A 26,471-nucleotide genomic window follows, 5' to 3' on the forward strand; every position below is an offset into this window, starting at 1 on the left:
AAAGGCATTTATGGACAAGTTGAAGATATGCATCGGTAGTGGCATTTAAGGTGCGACGACTTATCTATTACGACACCCGATTGAATGTTCTGAACTCTTTAAACCAAGCAACTTGGTGGACAGTTTCAACCGAATCAGGGACAATTGGGTGAGTCAGTGAACCACATGGTGGAAATCTCGGTCAAATTAATGGTTAAGTAATTGACGTGTTTGATGAATTCTTTGATTGCGGTAGAAATTCACATGACGTGTCTACCTCGCCACAAATTTAAAGACTTAAGCGTGTAAGTAGAACAAGTATCAATCTACTTCATTTCGGTGCAGTTTATTTTTTAAGAAGTAAAATGTCTATATTCCGCGGATCAAGTATGCATACCCCTGTTGAAAAAAAAGTGGACCCAAGGTGTGCAGTCAGTAATAAGAAAGCTACTTGTTTTTTAACTTATGTAGACTGTTAAAATAAACTAAAATTTAATAAACTGATTTTTTAAACTTAATCAAAACTCAAATGCTATATACATTGATTTCAACTTTCAAATATATGAAAACCTAATGACTAATTTTAATCTCGTCACTAGAAAATTTTAGCAAATAAAAAGTTCGAAGGCTATTAATTTCATGTACACTCAACGGTTAGTCGAATCTTTGCATTTGTTTGTGTGCTTAAACAATTTTTCGTAATTGAATGCATGGAGGTTTTATCAGCTAATTGATGTGTGGCCATCAACTTTTAGGATTAGGTTCTTAGAGTCATTGACTCGTTTATCTTTAACCATAATATTGGTTTCATTCATCAACACCTAAAACTGATAATTAATTAGATCATTATTCAGTCGTGCCAATAGTTCGGATTAAGTTATGATAATCAGTGTAGCCATATATTTAGTCTTTTGGTTTATTTATTCAAACAAAGAGATTTCCAATTAGGTTTAATCACTTGTCCAATGTTTTACAACCTGAAACTATCGTATGTCCGCTTAACATAAATACTTGTTTTCTATTAGGGCGCGACATCTACATCATCAACATAAGTGATGTTCTTCACCATATTGAAAACGATGAGGAAAATTTGTAGCGAGTTTTATGGAGGACGACCAACTTCTAGTGGTCAAGCTTGTCTTTCGATATTCCTAGTCCTTGTGAGTGGAGGAGAATGATAATGCTTTTAACATTCTTTAAGAATGTATTTTATATAAATGAATTTCGATACACATTTAAATTTAGATTGAACTCTTCTCTACATTTTTAAGAGCATATTTGGGATTGAGTTTGAAAGTTGCTTATTGACTTTTATAAAAAGCCAGGATTTGAGGTTTTTAGATAACGGCTTTTAAATCATTTCAAAAACCTAAAATAAAAAGAATTTTTGTGATTACCAAACACCATTTAACTTATTCGCTTTTTGAAAAATCCGACAAACCAATAAACTGTTTTCAAACTCAATCAAAAACATGTTCTAAGTGTTATCAATGTAATAAAACTTGATACAAAGAATTTCAAAACTTGCCAAAAGAACATCAGGATAAGGATTCCATAATCAAATGGATCCTTACACACCGATCCAAGGCCCATATTATGAAACCTTAGGCCGAAGCCCATATTTCTTCTAAGCCCATACTTCTTCTAATTATCTAATGAGTTGAGTTTGAGCCCCAAGTGTAGGTGTCATAACTGTCATCAGCCCAAGTACAAGATTTAAATTTTAAACTGGCAAGTGGCAACAACTAAACGATTAAACCGAAACCCCAAAATTTCATTTAAATTAAATGATCCTGCACTCCCACATAGAGGTGCACAAATCGGTTAACCGGTTAATTTGGTAACCGGTTTTTTTGTGAGAAATAACCGGTTAGACCGGTATTTTGGGTAGGGTGGTAACCAGTTTTGACCGGTTAGAGAATCGGTTTTGACCGGTTAGACCGGACCGGTTAATCGGTTGATAACCGGTTTTTAATAAAATAATAATTAAAAACATCGGTTAACCGGTTTATAACCGGTTTTGAAATAAAAAATACAAACCGGTTACTAACCGGCGGTTAGTAACCGGTTAGGATTGGACCGGTTACTAACCGGTTACAAAATCGGTTAGAAACTGGTTTCTGTGTGCACCTCTACTCCCACATCTCTTAACTCGTTAGTAATTAATAATATTTATTACACCATAAAGTTAATAACACTAAAAGTATGTTGATAACACTAAAATTACCAATATTCAGCATTTGAATGCTTGATTGGTTTTCTTATGTCGTCTGAAATGTGGCTATCGTTACATAATACAACTCATATTAAAGTTCATGAGTAAAGGGACGAATCGCAGACCAACTTGTTTGCTCGGTTGAAGGATCTCAAAGCTGAAATTGCACTTCTCCATGTCACCAAGGAATGTTCAAACCATAGAGACCAATTGAGCAATTTTTTCGTCCTATTATTCTACTTGTTTAATAACAATAGTTTAATGATAAAAATTAGAAAAAACATTAAAAGCATAATAAAAACCATTTAAAAACATAATAAAAGACCAATGATTATAGGGGTGAATTTAATTTTTTGTTGCACACAAAGGGGTGTTCTTGATTTATAAAATGTTGGTACATCCATGTATTGATGTATATTTGTGTTTGCAATAACAAGTGCAATTTTTGTCTTTCTTTTTATATAAAAAAAACCATATTTGAAAGAGAAAAAAAGAGTGAAAGTACAATGACAGAAAAAAAAAAAATTATAACAATTGAGTAAAAGGCTTATTTTGACTAAACCACAAGGACTAGCCATAATTTACTCTTAATTCTTCTATGACAAAATCAACTTCATTAAACACTTATCATTTATATTTCTCTTGGGCATGCGCCTTTTCAATGATACCGTACCAAGTCCATTGAATCCACAATGCCCCAATACGTCCCACGACACTTAAAACAAGCTCAGCAAATGCCATGAGGTATGATCTTTGTGGTGAGAAACCCGCGGTTACTAAAGATAAGAAGTATCCATTCAGGTTGCAAGAAACCAAGAAACTTCCAGATTTGATGCCATTCAACGTTTTGATTGCAACTTCATCAGCTTGCATTGTACTAGAGGTTGCTGTTAAAGTTGATGTCAATCGTGGTATCGTTTTTAACACTGCATCATGCATAAACATTATTAGAAACAGAGAAAGTAGGTAACAAGAGACTAGCCGGGACTAGTGATGGTTCCCATTTTTAGTTATATCTACACCTAACATTATAATGGATTCATGGGTTGAGAAAAAAAAATATATTTTTCAAAAAATACACAGATTTCATATATAGAAACTCAGTAGATTTTGTTGAACCTCTTGAATCCATGGTTCCACCATGAAGAATGGGTTAGAGTTGACACAAGTACTAGTAATATCTAACACCACCATCTTCTCGGTCAGCAGCCATAAAAACACACATAGCGAACAAACCATGATGACCTAACCGGTTTCGATCTGAACTGATTCGACGTGCACACAATTTGAGCAGTTTGCCACTCATAGGTAATCTTTATTATATAATCTCAATAATGCAAAATAACAGGTTATGGAAATTAGAAGAGGATTAACCTTTTTCTAAAGCGGGTGTATCTGTTTCTGGAGGAAATATAAGTGAAACATGAATGTCGTCCGCAATAACTTCTTGTTGGAGGGCTTCTGCCAAACCTCGCAGGCCAAATTTAGTAGCACAATAAACTGCATAACCATAAACGCCCACCTAAAGTTGGAAGTGAGTTAAGAAAAAAATCATTTTAGAATCATTAGTTACGCCATATAATTTTTGCATTTATTAAGGGGAAAAAGTTGATCTTCTAGAACAAATTTAAATTCGATGTAAATTTCATTCAAAACCGAGTTTACATGGTAATTCTTAAATATTTCACACCTACATAATATGCTAAATGCTATGTAAATATGTAAATGTAGTGGCAATTGGTTTTCTATTGTTTTAGCTTTATAAGATTCTAATATGTAAAATATCACATTAATATAACTTTCGTTCCTATATTAATATTCACATTCACATATTTACTATTTCTACATTAGGAGTTGAGAGTTTATTTACAAGTTTTGATGCTCATTATGTTTGGGTAAATAATAGTTATTACATTCATTTCATAGTTCAAAATTATATTCAAAGAATTTAGTTATATAATTCCAAATATGTTGTGTGATTTTGATAATTTATATACTTACTAGCTTTAGAAACTCATGTATTACACATGATAAGTTAATGTATAACTTACAATTAATAACTTAATAAAAATAAAATAAAAACATAATTAAGTATCTTTGTATTATTTAATTTTTAAGACTTATTATCTTTAAGACTTATTAAAGATTGAATATTTGTAAAAAAAATAAAAAAAAAGTTATTATAGTTTTCTTAGATATCACAAAAATTGAATGTTAGTGTACTCTTAAAACATAAACTCTTTTATATACATTTAATTTTAAAGAAAATATCTTTTATAACACCTTTACAATATAATTTATGTAATTAATAATTCAATCAATGGAGATTGACCAATTAATACGGTATGTTGAAAGATATTTTTTTCTTTTCCATCAATAGGAGAGAAGTGATTTGGACGGGAATTTGATAGTGAGAAATAATCTTAAAATGTCATGTGTCCATAATTATTTTCTTTTATTAGTATCAATAGATAGATTTATGCCAAAAACGACCAAACGTATCAACTTTGATTCATAATTGTCCCGACTTGATATCTAACTAGGCTTGTCTCTCTATATTATACTTAAACAAACTCAAATATACCGTTACTTAATAAACACGCATTACCTGACCGGCATGAGATGACATGAATGCGATAGACACCGGCTTCCTGTCACTTCTATTCTTCATTCCCGGTAATGCAGCCTTAAGCAAATTAACCGTCCCAATCAAATTAATATCAATCATGCTCCTAATATTATCCATATCCTGATCCACAATCTCCTTAGGCATAAACACACCTTGATTACACACCAAAACGTCAATCGGGCCAGCACGTTCAACTGCTTCTTTAACTGCTTCATAGTCACGTACATCCACGCTCACAAAGTTAACATCAATGCCAGTGGTGAGTCGGATAGAGTTCTTGGCTTCCTTGAGCTTGTTGAGGTCACGTGCTAAGATAGTGACACGAGCACCTTCGGCCACAGCTTTCCTAGCTATGCTAGACCAATGCCGCTAGATCCTCCCGTGATAAACATGTGGCGGGATTTAATTGGGATTTTTATAGGGTGAGGGCGAATAATGAGTTTAAGAAAGAAAGAAAAGGATTAATATTGGGAGAATGTAGAGAATGTATGCCATAGATGTTGTGAGGACAAATGGGAGCAACAATGAATTTGATATTTGTAACACTAAGTTATTATTATAATTATTCCTTTTTTCTTTCTTTCTTTTTTATATATTTTTTGGGTAAGACAGTTACTGCTTTATTTTAAACCACACAGTTAATATTTTTTTGGGTAACTACTCTTTTTTTTTCCACCCTTTTATCATTTGTCCAACAACGTGTACCATTTTTTAAATTGGTAAACATTTTACCACAGCTTTCTTGTCATCTTTATGAAATAGATAATAAGACAGTACGTAGTGGCCTCGTTTTGGAAGAGAAAACGAGGCCAAAATTGCCCCTACACCACTACGCCTTTCGTTTTGTGCTTTGTTTTGGGTTGGAATGTTGCTGATACAACGGTGGTGGGAAGATGGGTTGTCCAATCACATGCTTAGTTACCACGACACCACTTAGTCGTGGAACATTTTACCACCATACCATTTTTTTTATAAAACTAGTCATTGCTGACTGGGACGTCACGTGTCACAAAACCCATATATGTGCTTAGTTGCCACTATGCATGGTCTAACGTGTTACTTTCCCTGACTATGACTTATATTTAATTTCTTATTCAATCTCGTGCTCAATGAAGATTTTGAGTAGTTGCAACTGTCCTTTTACGTATCATTTTCATTTCTTAATGTTTCTTTATAAAACCACATGCAATGGTCCATCAAATGTATAGTTTTATATTTGGAAAAGAAACCGAACCTAACGAGCTTTTGACCACATGCGTCATTTTAGTCGAAAAAAGGCATTTATGGACATGTTGAAGATATGTTGTTATCGGTAGTTGCATTTAAGCTGGCGACGACTTATCTATTACGACACCCGATTGAATGTTCTGAACTCTTTAACCCAACCAACTTGGTGGGCAGATTCAACCGAAACAGAGACGATTGGGTGTCAATGAACTGCATAGGGGAATTCTCGGTCAAATTAATGGTTAAGTAATTGACGTGTTTGCTGAATTCTTTGATTGCGGTGGAAATTCACATGTCATGTCGAACTCGCCACACAGTTAAAAGACTTGAAAGCGCAATTAGAACAAGTATCAATCTAGTTCATTTCGTTATTTATTACCATTATCGCGTTTGAAATTGTCAATGCTTACTAGTAATGACAGCATTAGGCCACCACTAGAGGTGGCAAATGGGTTGGGTCGGGTCAAACGAGTCATGGGTTGAAATGAGTCATGGGTCAAAACGAGTTTGGGTCAGAACGGGTCAATTAAAAAAAGGGTTGTTTTGGTTTGGGTCGGAATAGGTTAGGGTCGATCCGGGTTTCGAGGTTTTTTTATTTTTTTATTTTTTTATGAACGAGAATAATGGCGGAAACATTTTAGTTTTTTTAAAATTTTTGTTTTTTATTTATATTTTAAGTTATGATTTTTTATTATTTTTTTTTAAATTTTTTTTGAGGGGTTTTCTATAAAAATAAAAAACCCTCAAAAAAATATTCAAAAATAATAATAAAAAAATTATAACTCAAAATATAAAGCATAAACAAAAAAAGTAAAAACACTAAAATGTTTCCTACGTTGACCTCGTTCCATAAAAAAAACGAGAATCGAACCGAAACCGAAAAAACGGACAAAAACGAGTCCCGAATCGACCAAAAAGAAACCAAAACCCAACCCGTCACGGGTGAAAACTCATGTTGGCTTGAAACATGAACCGAACACGTTCCAATCTGAAACCCGTTTCGTGTCGAAACCTGTCTTGTATGAAAACCCGTTCCGGCCTGAGACCTGTCACATTTTTTTTAGGACGCTAACTCACATCGACCCAATTCTTTGATCTTGTAAACCCATTTTGACCCAAAAATAAAAGGATTGAATTTAAAATGACTCATATTGACTCATTTAGTTAAAACCTTTTACCCAAATTAACTCATTTAATTTTTAAAACAACTTAAATTGACTCATTTAAAAAAGTTTGGTTCAATATTCACATCATAGACTCTTAAAAAAATATGTTAGGTCAAGTAAATGTTTTTAAAAATTGGTATATTATATTTATATGGTTTTGCCGGTATGATTCCATCTACTGGGTTGATATTTAATGTACCACTTAAAATAAGCCCAAAGCACCCACCCAATAATACTCAAAAGTCCATCTTGCAAATATACCGATATTTCATTTAATCTAAGCAATAACTTATAATACAACTGCACCGATTAAAGATTAACTTGTACAATTTTAACCTCATTTTTGCTAAAACAACTCGAACTCAAGATGCCCATCAGAAGATCCGTTGTAATCCAAATACTTTCTAGCTCTCTCTAAAGAAGCCGCTTTAGAAACCGTGACATCATATGGTTCGGGCAGCTCAGGCGGACAAGCACATCGAATCAAAGCCCAATTCAACCCATCAAAAAACGGGTGCGCTTTAATTTCGGCCGCCCCTCTTTGCGACCCCAATCGGTTTTCAGGCTCTTTCACTAACAACCCTTTAATCAAATCCCGAGCCTGAAAACTAACCAGGGGTGTTTCAGGAAACTTAAGGCTATCCAATATCACATTGGCTAACGTCTCATCGTTCCCCGGGCCTTTAAACGGTGTTCTCCCGTATAAAAGCTCGTAAAGAAATATACCAAAAGTCCACCAGTCAACTGCACTCCCGTGACCCTCGCCTTTTATTATCTCGGGAGCTAAATACTCGTGGGTCCCAACAAATGAGTTGGACCGGGCTTCGGTCGGCTCAGCCACCAGCTGTGGTAACGAGCGGGTTAATACTGCTAAGTCTGGTTTTGGTTTTCTTTTCGACTGGAAGCATGAGACTTGTTGACAAGTGGGTTTGATGCAAAATGGGTCGATGCATCTGGACCCCGCGCACGGACCTGATATTCTAGGTGGCTCAACCAGGCCTGATGAAGGGGATTGGATGAGAGTTGGGTTGACCGAACATCGAAGTGAAAGGTCAAAATCTGTGACCATGATGTGACCGTCTTCTTGGACTAAAATGTTTTCGGGCTTTAAGTCTCGGTATACAATTCCGAGCATATGCAAGTATTCAAGGGCAAGAAGAACTTCTGCAGCATAGAATCTGCATGCAGATATAAGGTCAATGTCAGTGATAACTGGTCATGTTAAATGGGTTGAACCAAACATTTTTGTCTGCTGCAGCAGCGCTGCTACTTTATAGAAACTAATGCGTTAGTATATGGTTACAACAAGATTACTACAATAATATTAATCCAAATCTTTGACTTAAACGACTTAGGATGTTGTATGCATGAAATAAATATTTGGGATGAACTTTCAACCCGTTTGACCTGCTCTCTTGCTAATTTTTTTTTTACCCGCTTGATATAAAATATAACTCAAATCAATCCATTTATAAAATAATATTTTCTTAACAGTTTTAGCAACCAAGTTGCATTAACTTTCTATTGTAGAAACACATGGCATGTTGAAGTGAGGTCAAATAGTGACTACGGGTAAGTTTTGGGCCTAAACTGTAACCGTAACCATATCCGAACTACTGGTTAACGATAGAATGATAACCGATGGTTATCATTAATTAATTTTACATGTTGATTCAGTGCGGTTATCGGTTGGATAATCATGAACTAGAGCTGGTCATGAAATGTTTGGGCCTGATTAAAATGGTCCAAAACAATGTATGTGGGCCTGAAAGTTTGGGCTTGAAACTTTTTAGCGTCTTAATTACTCAACATTTGAACTTGAAAATACGAGTTTTACCATTTGACATTTGTGTATATGTTACATAGCATTCAAAAAAATTATACAAAGGCTGTGGGTCGGGTCGTTAACCGCGATTTTATTAAAATTGTGGGTCGGTTTGGTTTTTTCGGTTTTGGAAATACGAATAACCAAAACTGACCCGCTAAATTTGGTTTTTTTAAAAAGTCAACACGACCCATCGTTTATCGGTTAGGTTAGATCAGTTCGGTTAATTCGGTTTAAACTGACAGTGATGAGAGATCAGAACAAGTTGATTTTAACTTACTGTGCTGCATGCTCATGAAAATATCTGGCAGGCTGTTTTTGCCTGAGGACATGTAGATCGCCACCTGGACAATACTCCATAACTAAACACGACAAATTCTCCGAAACAAAATGAGCATACAAAGTAGGCAGAAATGGGTGATCCAAAATGATTAAAATCTCTCGTTCCATATGGGCTCGGGGCATCTTTTGCCTTCGTTCCAAGAACTCGTTATCCATAACTTTAATGGCAAAAGGGTAATTTGTGCCAGCTAACTCAGCAAGATAAACCGTGCCTATATCTCCACTACCAAGTTTTTTCAAAAGATTGAAATGTCTCAATCCAAGAAACCCGTTTTGTTTCATCATACGATTAATCGCCTGCCATTTAATATGTTTTGACATATGTGGTCTGTTGAGGATAATACAACCGCTGAGGTTTCTTTCTTCACTAATACTTGTACTACTACTGTATTCACATATACTGCTATTCGAACTTTGTGTGAATTCGCCTTTAGTGTGTAGCAAAGAGATGGTTTTACCATAGCTGGTCAAAGTGTTGACTTTTCTTTGCATACCATGTTCTGTACTACTTGTAGAATGAGGAGATTGAGAGTCTTTATTCGTCTCGTTTTTTGCATCTTTTATAGCACAATTGCATTTTTGACAAATCAATTGGGAATTCACTGCAGTAGATGCTTTTAAAGCGGGAGTAACAGAAGTCAACTCTTGTTTTGACTTTTTCTTCACAAGGGTTTTGGTTCGAATTACAGTCTTGACCGCACGTGGTGAAGTTCTTATTGACTTTCCTTTACGTGACTTTGGTGTTGACTTACTTGATGTATTATTATTCTTGTTCTTGTCACGATTATTTATTGGGCTGACTTCAGAGTTGACCTTAGAGTTTACTTTGGAATTAACCAAGTCCAATGAAGCTTCAGGGTGAACTGAAATAACTGTCTTTTCTTGAACTGGTACATTTGAAGATCGACTATCGGATTCTGGTTCGAGTAAAATCTCCTTCAAAAGTCCAACATTTTTGGTTGACTTTTCAAGATTTAACCGAGGGGTGGATTGAACACTGTTACTATGCGGCTCCTTAGAAAGTCTAAGATTTTTGGTTGACTTTTCAAGATTTAACCGAGGGGTGGATTGAGCACTGTTACTATATGGCTCCTTCAAAAGTCCATTTTTGGTTGACTTTTCAAGATTTAACCGAGGGGTGGATTGAGCACTGTAACTATATGGTATTTGTGAACGTTTCATGGCAGCCTTTCTGAAGCTTGAGAAATGCATAATCCTCTTAAAGCTTGTTTTATAGAAACAGGCTCAGAATACCTGATTTCTGATGAAGAAGATGATAAACTCATTCTCATTGGTTTCTTGGATGGGTTCTTTCTCGGCGTAGGCCCACCTATTTCATCAGAGAAGCTTGAACCATTGAATGAAGTTCTGATATTAATACCCTCAAACAGCTTGTTGATGTCGTCTTCCAAATATCTATTGCATCCTTGAGCCTTTTTCTTTTTGTCTCTAGAGAACTCAGTAAAGTTGGGTTCATCTTTCAGCTCAACGATCTCATGGGCACCATATCGTGAACTCATTTGATATAATGGTTTCTTTTATTTGATGACTATATGGTACAAGCACGTATATACGCTTCACTGGCTATCACTTTGAGAAATGGTCGGTAAATTTACAAAATACATACATACCCTAACCTTCAACCATGAGTTACACACCAGAATTAAGATCTGTACACACAATTTTTACTTTGTAGGCAAAAGGATGTGGGATGAATCCTGAAATGAGATTGATGCAAAGCAAAATCAGTCAATCATCTTTTTAGTGTTCTATGATGAATGATGATCATTAAATGTATATGGATTATGGTAGCACAGCTCAAAAGTTTAATAGGGAAGTGGCTGACTTTTCTAAACTTATAATTCTTTCTGAGTGATCATATTAGTAAAACAATGAGACTAGTAAGTAGAAAAGTTTCTTGTAGATATATAACGTATTACCCAACTTTTAGTTCTCATGAGCTTAAAGAATAACATAAATTATATCTTATATATTACAATCACCCCTTCCTCTTCAGCTTAATCCCTTGAGATCGATAAGCGCAAAAGTTACTCACGTTTAACATCGTATAACTAAAAAGCAAGATGAACTTTGAAATGTGTGTTAATTAATAATTAAGACCAAAAAAGCACAAAAAATAAATAAATAAATAATTAAAAATAAAAAAAGGGGCTCTTATCGACGATTACTGTTAAGAGCTAGAGCAACAAGCAAGTGTATTTATTGAAATGTGTGTTAATAACTACGTAAAAAAAACTATTATTGAGGATTACTTTTAAGAAGAGCAACAAGCAATTGTATTTATTTCAGCACTCATATCAGCTTTTTAAAAACCGTGATAAGTCACCAACTATATATAAAAATTTAAATAACTTCGTATGTGTGTGTGTATAATTTTAAAAAACAACATTCTTCCAATCCAACTAATCGCTAGTCGGTACCCAAACACCCGACTAGCGAGTTCTACAACACTGACTCATATAATAATATTCTTGTAATCCATATTCACTTGCAAATCATGACACACATTCCCTGCATAACTTACTATCTCGCTTTAAAATTACTGACAATGCATACTTACAAATCATAGCGAACCAGGGGATTTGCTAGTGAACATTGAACAACTAATTGCCAGTGAAAAATATCACAACATTATATATGCAGAACATCCATTAATACAATCAATCAAAGCAAATACACTACAAATCAACAGATATTCAGCAAAACATGCAATTAAACATCCTATGAACAGCAATTAGAAACAAACAGATTCAAATTAGCCACCAATTGAAAACGTAAAGTTAGCATCGAACTCAAAATCGCACATCATACAGATTAGAACTTACATTGGGAATGCGAAAGCGGAAACTGGAACAAAGTTCAACAGGCGATTTAAGTAAAGTAATTACACTAGTTGATTCTCATAGTTAGTACGCAAATTTAATTTAATTTAATACAAATTAAATTAACGTACTAAGCGTAAGAATCAAGTAGTGTAATTATAGCATAGTGTAATCACACTACGATGTAATTACATAATTACACTATACTATGTTGTAGATATAATTACACCGGTTAATTTAATTTGTTTGTTAACTTTCCCCTATATATATGTATATAAATTCTAATCCGACTAGCTAGCGAGTTCTACGACACTGATTAAGAGACATACTATCGGTATAACTTACTACGAAGAGCAGCAATTGAAAGAAACAGGTACAAATTAGCTACCAAAGTTAGCATTAGAACTTACATTGGGAATCAAAACTATATGTATGTATGTATGTATAACGACAGTAACTATATCTTCTGATTTTGATTATTTGGTCCCTCAATATCTATCTATTCTATTCTATTCTATCTCCATCAGCTTGATTTCAAAACTTTTTTATATTTTCAACACAACATATAATTCTCGTGAAGTCAATTAATATCTGTAGTTTGTTTCTTTTATAAAATTCAGTCAGTCAGTCAGTCAGTCAGTCGTTTGAATTTGAAATATGTCAAATGTCAGCTTCATTATTCAATATGCATCACACTTGGAGGTTTTTAATTATTTGAACTTTATAGTATTTTAGTTTTAAAGCACGAGAGATAACATTTGTACTTCATATTGTTCACTCAAGTTATACAGATGTCGATAAATATTGTTCTTAAATTCTTATGAAATTACTATTTTACTCTTAAAATTAGAAAGAAAAAAAACACAACGTATACAAATCCTTGTCCAACCTTACGATTGTCAATCCCGAATTCCCGGTCCAATGATTATTTTACCATTTGTTGCCCAAACTCATCATGTCTGGTAATAATATCGACAACATTCTCTCCTACACACGATGAATTACCACGTCTCGCCCCATTTTATTCCTTTCTTTGGTGACAAGTTTGATAACACTAACACTTTTCTCCACTTCACACAACCCCATTACTCACTATTTCTCATGGTTATATATATATATATGAATGAATTTATGGTTCTAAAACAAAAGTTAGTTTATATATATTAAGTTATCATTATAATTAATTTTAGTTTTAAAGGGAAGTATATAAGTAAAACATATTTAACCACAAATAAGTGAAAAGTATTTTTAAATGGCGAACTCGCACACTCCTAAATCTACGTATTAGCTCACAACATGACTTGAACTTTAATAATTTGATATATAATATATCAATGCGTTTTAATTTTGAACTTGAGTAATTTGATCTTGAAACAACATTTATGGATGATGATATTTAAGAAATAATTTACGTGGGACATCCCTAGGGTTTTAAGGTTGAATAAGCAAAGGAGACTGTATTAAGAAGTCGATGTACAGGTTCAAGCAATCTTTAAGACAAATAGTGTAAAAACTTTAAATGTCACATGGGAAAACATGGTATTCAATGTGCAATTATGATGGTCGTGTCGTGTGTGCCTTTAAGAGCGTGATGGTGTACTACATCTATCTATGATATGTAGATGATATACTGAACTACTATTTTTTTAAGATTATTTAGAAATTAGAACTACCATCAATATCTAAGCGATCCTTTCAGATACGGCTAGACGGGATGTCAACTGTCCATACTGATTATGACGCTCTAGGCATGAAGCATGATTCACCCATGAACACATTCTATGAGGAAACTCATTACTATGAGAATACCCCCGTTGAGTCAGGTTTTGAACTTGAAACCAAAAGATTCCAAGCCTTAATTATCACCCTATGTCACCACGGCCAGAAGGCTAACCTACTACAAGCATTTAGTGATATTCTCACTCATTTGTTATGTGTTCAAGGTGTATTATGTTTTATGAATAAGAAAACATCATTGTAACATGTGTATTCGTCAACAACAAAGTCATATTATGTCGACATGACAAAGGCTGTAAAGGAGCCACTTTGCTTGGAGGGGATAGTGTTAAGACTTGGAGATTGGAAGGACCAAAGCATCAGTGTAATGTGACAATTCAATGGGTTCCACACTCGTCTGTATCATGAAAAGACCAAACACGTAAATATAAAGTTGCATTTTATAGGTGCGAGCGAGGTAAATGTGGGAAAGACTCAAGCTTATGACAACCCAAACATACATGTAACTAGAACACTACCGAACGGAAATATGGAATGTTTAAAACTTGTTAATACCGTATACAAGTTACTAATTAATTGATATTCTTTAACGAATACAATAATGTAGTTTATATGTTTATGGTGACATACATACATACTAATAACAGGCCTTCACAATATATAGCCAAATAAGCATATACATTCGATAACATATTTATTAATACTTTTACTGTAAAATGATTGTTTTACCGTATAAATTATTGTAATCTTAACATTATCAACTATTAACGAATATATGGGTTTGGTAAGACCCATGCCCGTGAATTTGGGTCAAATCTATGAGAAGCCTCCATTTAAAAATCAAGCAAATCTGGTGACTCCAAAAAAAGGGAAAGTGATCACATCGCGACACATAGAATTTTTGGGCTTTCGTTTATATTATACATATATATATATATATAAATGAAACATTTAAAAGCTTTCTGGTTGTTCCACAATTATTCTCAAGCCATAAAATTGTTTTATTTGTAAATGAAGGTTTCTCATGCATTTGACCTGAATTCACGGATATGTGTCTCACCAAACCCAGATAACCCTTAAACGAGTTGTAACATCTCCTTAAATTAAAAATTAATCTCACCAAATATTTTGTATGACAATCCTATTAAATAGGGATATACTAAAACTTAATATCTGATTTTTTTTTATTTAAGAAATATATTATTTATAATTAAGAAACAATTTTATAGTAAGAAAAATTAGCAGGTCATGTGTTTCACCAAACTCAGATAGCTTTTAAACTGAGTTATAACATCTCTTTATTCGTGAAACTTTTTCATAACCCTAAGTATATTATTAACTCTTTACAATAAATAACACAAAAAATGTATATAAATATCATGATCGAATAATGTAAAACAAACCCCGTAATACGGGGATAAAAGCTAGTTATTTATAAAGTCATGGGGTATAGTCTAATCCCAACATAGATTAAAATGACATGACACTTTAAAGATCGATTAAACCACTTCTCGCTTATGTTAAATTAGTTAAAAAGAGGTCTTGGATTATGCTTTTAACGAGTTAAAAGGCAAATAACAACACATTAAATTAACAACTAATAGAGGTGAGATGATGTTAACAGGATTAAACCATTTTCTTTGGGTGAGATGAATTGAAAAAGAGAAAAATGAGTGATGTGAAGTTAAGATAAGTTAAAGTATGCCCAATAATGTAAGGGATTAAAAATCTAATCGGGTTGAAACTGATAAATCATTGACCAATAAAGCATTAATGGGCCTACCCTACATGTAATGAGTAATCAAGTACCTTCACAAGTATCAAAGCATATATTAGGAAGAATTTGTTCAAAATACATGAATCTAGCAACTTATCAAAATATGTTGGATAAATCCTACAACATGGTGGTGTATTTACTATTTTGAAAAGAAACAAAAACAGGTCAGCTTGCCTCTCCAAGACTACGAAGGGCAAAAATAAAATCGTTCAACCTTAAAAAACCTTGTTTGAAAAGACTGGCCTAATTTTGTATTTTGGAGTCTCCTTTTCTACATGATTGCAATCAAAACTACAAAAACACCGTAGTGTTCCGATACTTATTATCAATCATGCACAAGCCCAATAATATATGTCTTAAAGCAGTGGTTGTTAAGTTTTTGAAGACAAAACGAGTTCTAAAATTACGTCTTTTTCGTAAAAATAAGGAAAAGTAATTGTCTTTCACGTGTCTCGAGTTGAAAAGAAAAAGAACAATAAAAATGCCATGTTTAAGGTTTAATATTTTTCTTTGATCCGCGATGCATGTGTAAAATATGTTATAGAATGTTGGGAATATTTTTATCATTATAACTACAAAGCTGGCCTTATTATTATTATTATTATTATTATTATTATTATTATTATTATTATTATTATTATTATTATCTAAATGTCCATTCGTGTACTTTTAGGAAGGGAAGGGGTGTTCAGGAAAACAGAAGTATTATAAACAATATTGTTGATATAAAATATTGTACTAATATTCATATTTATTATTGTAACTATTACTAGGTGTTATTGATCTTTACGAAAAGAAATAGTTAACTAATTCGACCTTTCGGCGACATACAAAGGATATACGAGGTTCATTAATTTTTACACAGTTTTCCCGGGATGCTTAGTAGCCTTGATTGCACTGGGTTGCATGTCCAACGGCTTGGCAAGGTCGATATCACCGGGATGATCAACTGATCATGATGGTCCAACACTAATTCTTTAAGATGTTGCATCATATGATCAATGAATTTAGCATGCGTATTTTGGTGGCTAGCGCAAACAATGATACCGATGTGTTGAATTCATCTCCTTTATTTGACGACGTCATAGCATGGGTTGCACTAGGGACATCGTTCTATGCGAATGATGTAAAGTACAAGTACATATACTACCTAGTGGATGGTATTTACCTGGAGTGGGCTATACTGATGGGTAGTTTTTCAGGCAAGGACGATGACAAGCGTTAGTATTTCAAGAAAAAACATGAATTAACAAGAAATGATATCAAACGAGCATTCGATATACTAAAGAAGCGGTGGAGCATAATTGCTCAACCAACGCGTTTACTCCGTAAGGACATGTTAGCAAACATTACGTATAATTGCATCATCCTACTTAATATGATAATTGAGGACTCGATCGAGGAACTTGCCAAGACGAAAACGATGATGTGGGATCGCCGGCCACATTACTAAACAACGACGAGAAAATGTGTAACTTGTTGAAAATACAAAACAAAACACGGAGAAACATTCAAATCTTTGATCGGATTTGATAGAACATTTGTGGTTGAACAAGAATTATGATGACTATGAAGATGAGAATGAGTAAAAAAGTTGAATGTTTGTTTGATTTTAATAAATTACAAGAATATTTAGTAGTTTTATTTTTTTGTTTGGAGTATTTTATAAAAGTCATGAAAATAAACATTAAAAAATTATCTTGAGAAATCGACAAGTGGTAGGGTAACTAGCAAAATTAAATTATTCCATAACACATAAAACATGACATTGTATCACTGCATATAGGGGTATCCAAAATACCCGAACCCGATTAACCCGACCCGACCAGAACCCGAATAAGCTAATTAGGGTCGGGTTAAATAGGGTCAAAAAGTATTAATCGCCCGAATAACCCGAATTGTTAATAGGGTAGGGTTTCGGGTTTATTTTTGAAAAATAATCGGGTTTCGGGTTAACCCGAATAACCCGATTAGTGATGATACTTTACTTCAAATACAATAATGAAAATGTGAAATAATCACTAAAAAGTCAATACTGAAAGTTTTATAGATGAGCTCATTATTCTTCTGCTTGCTCATGAACCGTTAGACTGAAAGTTTTTTTAAAATAAACGAACAAACATGAACAAATGTTATAATCGTTCATCTCTTTTCGTGTACACTCGTTTATGATAATTCATTTAAGTTTGTTTACGTTCTTTCATGTTCGTTCACACATTTAAAGAAAATTATTAAATATTATTTGCATTTTGAAATTATATCACCATAATACGTTTATATTTGTGTTCATTTAAATGCGTTCATTTTTGTTCTTTCATGTTCCTTCAAGTTCGTTTATCTTTGTTTAATTGTGTTCATTTATGTTCGTGAAGTGTTCGTTTAGATTTTAAATGAATGATCATAAAAAAACATGAACATGTTCATTTTTTAATGAACGAAAAGTGATCGTACAATTAAACGAACCAACACGGGCATGCCTTGGTTCATATCCGTTCGGTTTGTTTAAAAGCCTATGTGTAATTATATGATAATTACTTGTGAAAGAAATTGAAAATTGAGTGGAATGAGAAATTTTGCAACCCATGAGTTACAAACATAAAAATCAACTTCAAATTATAAAGTAACATGGTCAACCTGACTAACCCGACCCAACTAACCCATAACCCGACTAACCCGAACCCGACTAACCCGAATCTTAATAGGGTCGGGTTTCGGGTTAAATATTTTTTAAAAAAAACCCGACTAACCCGACCTGATTAACACGAAACCTGATCGGGTTGACCCGATGAACACCCTAATTGCATACGTGACATGACATAATGACTAACAAACTGGGTTATCCATATTCCACAACACACAACCAAGAATGTGAGATGAGGTACCGCAGACTATAGATGTGTTTTTTAAGGGATATTGATTTTAAATACTTTGAACTTTGACTCATTGGTAGATAGCACCCCCCAACTTACGAATTGTTCTCCAACACTCCCAACTTTTAACATATTTTCTTCTGACACTCCTGGAGTAATGAGACACTAACTTCATTTATGTTTGGGTAAAAAATGTCATTTTTCAAAATTCAGGTGATTAAATCAAAATTTATTCATTATATATTTTATCATCCATCTCAACCCAACAACCACTCTTCTTTCATGTTCCCTGCCGACAACCACCAACCCCCGACCACTAAGGGTTTGAGAGATTGGACATGGCGGAATCTGGGAGAGCGAAGATGATGGATTCGGATGTTGAGAGGAAGAGGTCCGGCGAGACGTGGATGAGGCTGGCCATGAAGTTGAAGCCGTTGGATCGGAGGAATTGGGAGGCGTAGGATGGGAAGTCGAGTGGGTGGTTGTTGTTATTGGGTGGGATACGGTGGTGGTGGTGGTGGTGTGGTGGGTGGGAGACGGTGGTGATTATGATTGGGAGGAAGATAGTGGCGGCGGCGGCGAGGGCGAGGAGAATGGTGGTGATGATGAAGAGTTGTGTTTTCCGGCCATATAATCGGAGTTAAAACTATTTTAATAATGAAGAATTGGGTTCTTCCGGCGGCCATATTCCGGCGACATTTGAGGCTCGGTGAATTCTGGCCCGGAAAGGTCGGTGGGTGGGATCGATTTGGAGTGTTTCCTATATGGTTTTGTACCGACTCGTTTTCAAACACTAAAGAATGGGGTGATTGACGGCTGCCGGTGGCGGTGGTGGCTGGTGGTTGTCGGTAGGGAATATGGAAGAAGGGTGTTTGCTGCCTTGTTGGGTGGAGATAGATGTTCAAATATATAATAAATAAAATTTGATTTAATCCTTGAATTTTAAAAAATGACATTTTTTACCCAAAACACTAACGAAGTTAGTGTCTCGTTACTCCAGGAGTGCCAGAAGAAAATATGTTAAAAATTGGAAGTGTTCGCAAACAATTCGTAAGTTGGGAGTGCTATTTACCAATTGGTCAAAGTTGAGAGTATTTAAAACCAATATCCTTTTTTTTAATTATTTATTTATTTATTTTTATGAATTTCCCCTTTAATTTAATAAGGGGATAACGGTTGTTAGAGCTTATATATATTTATACATAATAGACTGTCTACATAAAATATGCCTTCATTTATAAAAACTTTGTTTCATAAATTTTAAAAAAATGTTTTTTTTCTTTAAACAAGTAGCTATCTAAAGTGTTTCTTTTTATTCAGTTGTGGATTTTGGCATATAATTTTAAAAATAAATTTGTTTCCTATATAGTCTTTTATATCATGTCTTTTTATCACACAAATAATTATATATACATTTAAATAAAAATTTGAAGTTACGGAAACAACACCAAAGTAACACTAACTCGAAGTTATCATAAGACAACACATGTCCTTGAGAATTGAGCCCAAAAGTAACTTTGTCCGAGCCATAATTACGCACAAAACTAAATAAGACCATGTGTAGTCGTAAAGCTCCACATCCAGGGGTTATGCGCCACGTGGCGCCCAGTCAGAGTTATGGTTTTGTATAACTTGGAAGGGGGCGGTGTTTCCAGAGTTGGGTAGTCATAAAGTTGGCATAACTTAGAGGGGGGCGGTGTTTCCAGAGTTATAAACCCTTCCATATAGCGTTGTATCTAAAACGCACAAAAAAAATCAACATAACGCAGGGGGGGGGCGGTGTACCCCCTGCGTTTTCACCCAAAACGCCAGGCACAACGTGCCAGTACACATGGTCTAACCGCACAACTTTAATGACAATCATGCGCGTACATGATTAAGCAACTTCTTTAGATAATTACACATACACAATTTATGATAATTACACAATCTATAATAATCATTATCATGTATGTGCATAATCACTCACGTTGTACACAATAGGCCTATAGGGTATTCAAAACATAGATGATAAAATACTCGATTTTGTAAAGTATTTTTGCTTGAAAAGAATAATGTTGTATAAAAAGTTGGCATTTTATAAAACTGAGAGAACATAAAAAAAATCAATGATAGACTATACCAAATATACCCTTTCAGCCATTTTAATACATAAAAAATGATGATATGTTCCACTGATTTGTTAATCTAACGAACCAAAAATATTTGCACTTGATACTAATATAATAAATTTTATTTTTCACACATTTCCTGAAATGTGCCCACCTAAATATATCATACGCCATTCACAACATAAACAATTTGTCCACATTTTAGATAAGATCCAATTAGACCAGTGGTCTTTACTTGGTTTGGCCACACCATGTCTCCCTTAGACCTACCCCACTTACAAATATCAGGTTAGATGCTCGTTCTAGAAGTTATATTTTATTAGATGGGATTTGTTGGGTAAATAACTAAATATATACTTCTCGAAATGAACCGAGCTTGAGTTATAGATATAAAGCTTACTCAAGCTCGGATTCAACTCACATTCTTTATACCCAATAATAGACATGGTATTGTGTTGATCATTTATTATATAAGAAGAATATCAAATTTACAAAATTATAACCTGAATTATTATATTTGAGTTGTATTTTATTTTTAAAAACTTATGTATTCTAAACAAAGATGTTATCTTTTAAACCTTATTCGCGTCAAGCATAACTCAACTTGAATCTCTCTTAAAAGTTTAAGTCATAATCTAGAAAGTTAGTTATCGAAGTCTTTCATAGGAGGCTTTGTGTGATGCACATTAAATTATTAATCACGAATCCATGATAATAATACACATGGTGTAGTTTGAGTCTTTATTTAGAAAATATTAAAATATAGAATTTGCAAAATCAAGTGTTGTTTAAATCTAGAATTAGAAGACTTTTATGATTATACAAGGAAAATCCAAGTGGTAGCCTTCTTATGTATTTAAAAATCAAAATATATTTTACTTTTAATAAAGAGAATCTTTTAGTATAGTTTTAGTATATTAGAGTTACAAAACATAAAATATTTGTTCAACCCAGTTTTACAATATTAAAGTCTGTAAACTTACGTAAAATACATATACTTGTAAAAAAAATTGAAGCCTAATTACACTTTAAATTAGTCAAAATATGATAAAGTGATATTCAACTCCTAGACAATCGAATTGCAAGCATATAAAATTTTCGTTTTAGTCTTGTTAGGAACAATAGCAAAGCTTGGACTTAGTCACAACGGTGACCGGTATATTGGGGGTGACCATGCTCAATACTTATAAGAATTTTCGAACATAGTCGCTTAAAATTACCCTATCAAGCGAAAAAACGGTAGCGACAGGGGTCGCCCCCGGTCTCCATTATACTTCGCCCTTGGTTGAAAACCAAACACATTTTCATAAATGCAAGTTGCAACCTATTACAAGTTTGTATGAATTCTTAAAATTTTATAGATAACTTAAATATTCCTAAGTAATGAAAATAAAAATAAGAGAAGAAAAAATTATACTGTAGCCCACCATTTGCCCGTAACATACCTGCACAAACAAACACGTTACAAAAGACCACAGATTGACCCGTAAATTGCACCTAACAAGCCATTAACTTAATTAAATTATTTGACGTTTGTTTGCGGTCATCATCTAGAAAGCAAAGATGTTAACACTAATTGTATTCTTAAATTAATATTAATCATGAATTCATGAGGATGCACATGGAATAGTTAAAACCTTTGTTTATGAAAACGATAAGAATCTAGATTTATAAAATTAGTATACATATAATTTAAAATATGAAACACATCAAACTTTTGAGGTTGTGATTGAAATGGTAAATATGATAATATTCACTCATCTATAAAAAATAGTTCATGACTTGCATAAACTAGTTCATTTCCTTGTACTCTTGTATGTTGATTATTTTGTACTTTATTATTTAAACTTGTATGATTAATTTTGTATGGTTGTTAACTTATTATTTGAGATTTTACAAAAAGAACCATACAAAATCATCATAACTAGGAAAAAAAAAGTGTTAATTCATCGATTACTCGATCCACGAGCTGGCTTAAGCTAGAAGCTAGCTGACTACACCCAGGGCCGGCTCCGAAAACACGAAATTTATTTTGGGCCAAAGGCGAAATTTTTTTGGGCCCTAAATAAAAGAAACATTTTGTTGGGTTTAAACAATTTAGTTTTAAATGGGCTTAGTTGATTATGACTTGAGTTGTGTAAAAAACTTGTGTATAAAAATAAACTTAAAATTGTTTCAAATAAGACTAGAACCCACAACCTCTAGTTTATTTGTCATACATCTTTGCCACTAGACCAAGCTATTGTTTATGTAATTGTGTTGAAACATTGATTATACATATTTTGTTTCATAAAAATACATATATATTTTTATTTAAAATAATAATTTCGGGCCTAGCGGGGTGTCGGGCCTATGGTCGTCAACTACCCTGCCACACCCTTGGGCCGGGCCTGACTACACCTCAATAGTGGATACCTGCAACACATACTTCAAAGACAAAACGACCAGATTATCACCATAAAGAACTTCCAAAGTCCCTTAAGATCTCTAGGTAGAAAAACCATGTATCTCGTTTTAAATTGTAAACTGACCCTTAAATGTATTAGTAAAAAGAGTGGTAATGATGGAAATCGAAATTTTTTCTACGGATTCGATATTTTTTAATTCGTGGAATATCACCACTCGACGACGAATTTTATATGTCTAGATGGGTCAAATAATAATAATAATAATAATAATAATAATAATATATATAAACGAAAACATAAAAATCATACGTGTCGCGATGTGGTCGCTCCCCATTTTTTGGAGTCACCAGATTTGCTTGATTTTTAAATGAAGGCTTCTCATTCATTTGACCCGAATCCACGGGTATGGGTCTTATCAAACCCATATATTTCTTAACGGGTTATAACATCTCATTAAATTAAAAACTAATCTCACCAAATACTTAATATAAAAATACTATAAAGTAGGGATATACTAAAAATTAATATATGATTTATTTAATAAATATATATATAATTTATAATTAAAAAACCGATTTTATAGTAAAAAAAATAAATGGGTGTTGGGTCTCATCAAACCCATATAGCTTTTAAACCAGGTTATAAAATCTCATTTATTTGTAAAACAATTTATCATCAAACCACAAGTATATTATTAACTTTCATACAATAAAAAAAATAAAAATTCAAAAAATAAATAAATATTAAAAACAAATAATATAAAACAACCCCCGTAATACGGGGTTAAACCGGGTTATAACATCTTATTTATTTGTGAAACAATTTATCATCAAACTATAAGTATATTATTAACTTTCATAAAATAAAAAAATCAAAAAATAAATAAATATTAGAAACAAATAACATAAAACAACCCCGTAATACGGGGAATAATAATAATAATAATAATAATAATGCAATATCATAACAGATGTGGAATAAAATAATTGGGTAGAAAAAAAATACTATTACATAAAATCAATTTAAATTTAACTTTTATACATACATTAATTTATTTTTGAAATGATGGTACTTTAATTTTTGAAGCACAATATGTGTGGATTCTAAAAAACTTGGGTCCACTTTAAACACATCCTATACCATTATTTTATAAAAATTCACTAATTAAAGTATTTATCTATTCGTCACGCACTGTCCTCAGCCTTCATAGTTGCAACATAATGGTTCTTGGATAGCGACATATAGAAATAGAATCGAACAATAGCTTTAGGTGATTCTTAACAATATCGAACCATATAAACCGGTCACAATTGGTTAAAATCCAATCAACAATACATATATGTGATTGTACGGTTGATAACGACTAGTTAATGTGGTCCATATGGTTCATCAACTAGTGCTAGCTAATATGTGGTTTACTTTGCGCTAAGTATCACCACTCCTTTGGCTAACTCGAACGGGTAACCCGCCCGTGAAGGTCGCCGTGAGCCCTGGTGAGAACCAAGGGGTCCGACTAGGATGTGCTAGTTCGATATCGAATCGTTGCAAAAGTGAAAGAATCACGCTTTTTATCTCCACAAGTGCCATTTCTTTACCCAAACAAGTTCTATATCCGGCTTGAAAAATTGGGTATTTAAAAGGGGTTTCTTGATAGAATATACCGTCCTTTAACCATCTTTCGGGTTTGAATTCTAAACAATCAGACCCCCAGATAGTCTCCATTCGGCCCATAGCGTATGAGTGGTATGTAACTCGCATGTCTTTCTTCACAAATGTGCCATCAGGTAAAGTATCATCTTCCAGACAAAACTTAGAGTTGAACTGAATAGGTGGGAGTAGTCGCATCCCCTCATAAACCACTGCTTGAAGGTAGTGGAGTTCTCGTAGTTGTTCTAAGGTTGTTAGGGATTCATCATGTGTAACCATTAGAGCTTCGGATCTAATAGTTGCTACTACTTCTGGTTGTTGAGCCAACCACCAGCACAAACCAGTTAGGCTGGACGCGACAGTGTCACGTCCAGCCAACAAGAAACTTATGACAATGTCACGTAAGTAGTTAGGATCTTTTGTTGTAGCCATGAATCTTGAAAGAAGATCTTCATAGATAGAAGAAGTTCCTAACTTGTTTCTTTGTCTAATAACTTCTTGTGCGAACTTATTCACCATCTCTATCGATTCTTTAAGCCTCTTTTCACTTCCAACATTAAACAATCTTTTGATCTTCCACACCAATGGTGATGTTGTCATCGCTCTTTGAGCCGACAAGCCAGAAGCTAAATCAAACGCGACGGCCAGTTCTGACATAGGCAACGATTCATGCAAACACTCGGGGTCATACCCGAATGAAAACTTGCAAATAACATCAAATGAAAACCTCCTAAAAACATCTTGGAAATCAAGAACTCCATGTTTTTGCGAAAACAACGATACAAGAGGAATAAGTCTATGATCAATCTCGTTTTTCACAACTTCAAAAGCATGGGACTTCATGGACGTCTTTCCTAGCTCGAGACACGCCATCTTTCTCTGAAACCGCCACGAATCACCATCAACATTGAAGATACCACGACCCAAGAAATCACCCAAAATGGTAGAGAAAGATTTCCCTTTGGGGTAGTTTTCGAATCGGGTTTTGAGCATGTACTCAACGTTTTGATGGTTGGAAGTTATGGTGTTGTGAAGAACATGTATGTGTATGGTGTTTGTAGGTGAGTTTTTGAGAAGATGAGTGTACCAATCACAAAGATTATCAAACTCTAATGACCAACTAGAGGTAATGTAAGCATGACATATATTACATGTGCAATGAACCTTGGTTTTAAAGAAGATGAAGGTGCATAAAAAAGAGATGAATATCATAATACACAACATTAAAGTGTATGCATCTTGGATCGCCATTGGTGAATGATAAAGATAATAATGCTAAGGTTTGAGTTTGGGAGAGAATGTTATTAAAGAGGATTGGTGTGTTATATATATTTGTAAAAAAAGCCATATTTAAAGGAATTCTCAATAATATAGTAACTTATAATATATTATTTTAATACCTCCGTAAATTATTAAATTTTCTAGAGGTATTCCATTTTGGTAATGGAATTTACAAAATATGTTTGATGCCTGATAACTTTAGTTTACTAGATTTTGAAAGAATGTAACGCATTCATAATATGTTAACTCCAACCTATGATACATTTGTAAACTTTAGCTAACGTAATATACCAAAGTATTTTAATGTTTTATTGTCTTTAGTTCACACGACAGCTACGAAGTCATAAGAAATACTTTGCATAAAGTATCATCAATGTGTTTGAGGGTGTGGATACGAGGAAAATTTAAAGTTAA

At 33.6% G+C, this 26,471-nt stretch overlaps 3 pseudogenes across 2 annotated transcripts; all 3 read right to left on the reverse strand.

Annotated features, from left to right (window-relative positions):
• Window positions 1-2,722: 2,722 nt before the first annotated feature.
• On the reverse strand, window positions 2,723-5,455 carry LOC143622834 (3-dehydrosphinganine reductase TSC10A-like; annotated as a pseudogene). The gene is made up of 3 exons (XR_013151787.1): window positions 4,803-5,455; window positions 3,569-3,716; window positions 2,723-3,120 (listed from the first exon to the last, which is right to left on the reverse strand). The product of XR_013151787.1 is annotated as a 3-dehydrosphinganine reductase TSC10A-like (transcript).
• Window positions 5,456-7,489: 2,034 nt separating this feature from the next.
• On the reverse strand, window positions 7,490-11,297 carry LOC143623005 (serine/threonine-protein kinase D6PK-like; annotated as a pseudogene). The gene is made up of 2 exons (XR_013151811.1): window positions 9,322-11,297; window positions 7,490-8,394 (listed from the first exon to the last, which is right to left on the reverse strand). The product of XR_013151811.1 is annotated as a serine/threonine-protein kinase D6PK-like (transcript).
• Window positions 11,298-24,307: 13,010 nt separating this feature from the next.
• Window positions 24,308-26,073, reverse strand: LOC143623006 (cytochrome P450 94C1 pseudogene; annotated as a pseudogene).
• Window positions 26,074-26,471: the final 398 nt, after the last annotated feature.

This window comes from Bidens hawaiensis, unplaced genomic scaffold (genome assembly GCF_021521415.1).
Source record: "Bidens hawaiensis isolate Kalapana, Puna unplaced genomic scaffold, B.hawaiensis_p1.1 tig00003244_1, whole genome shotgun sequence".
NCBI classification, from domain to species: Eukaryota; Viridiplantae; Streptophyta; class Magnoliopsida; order Asterales; family Asteraceae; genus Bidens; species Bidens hawaiensis.